Genomic DNA, 931 nt, shown 5'->3' with positions numbered 1-931 from the left:
ACTCCCCCCCACCTCCCCCCCCACCCCTCACTCCCCCCACCTCCCCCCCCACCCCTCACTCCCCCCCCTCCCCCCCACCTCCCCCCCCACTCCTCACTCCCCCCCCCTCCCCCCCCCCACTCCTCACTCCCCCCCCCTCCCCCCCCACCTCCCCCCCCACACCTCACTCCCCCCCCCCACCTCCCCCCCACCTCCCCCCCACCCCTCACTCCCCCCCACCTCCCCCCCCACCCCTCACTCCCCCCCACCCCTCACTCCCCCCCACCTCCCCCCCCACCCCTCACTCCCCCCCACCTCCCCCCCCACCCCTCACTCCCCCCCACCTCCCCCCCACTCCTCACTCCCCCCAACCTCCCCCCCACCTCCACCCCCACCCCTCACTCCCCCCCCACCCCTCACTCCCCCCCACCTCCCCCCCCACCCCTCACTCCCCCCCACCTCCCTCCCCCACCCCTCACTCCCCCCCACCTCCCCCCCACCTCCCCCCCCACCCCTCACTCCCCCACCACCCCTCACTCCCCCCCACCTCCCCCCCCACCCCTCACTCCCCCCCACCTCCCCCCCCACCCCTCACTCCCCCCCACCTCCCCCCCACCCCTCACTCCCCCCCACCTCCCCCCCCACCCCTCACTCCCCCCCACCTCCCCCCCCCACCCCTCACTCCCCCCCACCTCCCCCCCCACCCCTCACTCCCCCCCACCTCCCCCCCCACCCCTCACTCCCCCCCACCTCCCCCCCCACCCCTCACTCCCCCCCACCTCCCCCCCAACTCCCCCCCCACCCCTCACTCCCCCCACCTCCCCCCCCACCCCTCACTCCCCCCCACCTCCCCCCCCACCCCTCACTCCCCCCCACCTCCCCCCCCACCCCTCACTCCCCCCCACCGCCCCCCCCACCCCTCACTCCCCCCCACCTCCCCCCCACCCCTCAC

The sequence above is a fragment of the Chiloscyllium plagiosum genome, unplaced genomic scaffold (genome assembly GCF_037043375.1).
Source record: "Chiloscyllium plagiosum isolate Xiang-an unplaced genomic scaffold, Cpla_swu_hap1 HiC_scaffold_8, whole genome shotgun sequence".
Lineage (NCBI taxonomy): Eukaryota > Metazoa > Chordata > Chondrichthyes > Orectolobiformes > Hemiscylliidae > Chiloscyllium > Chiloscyllium plagiosum.
This window is presented reverse-complemented; position numbering follows the sequence as displayed.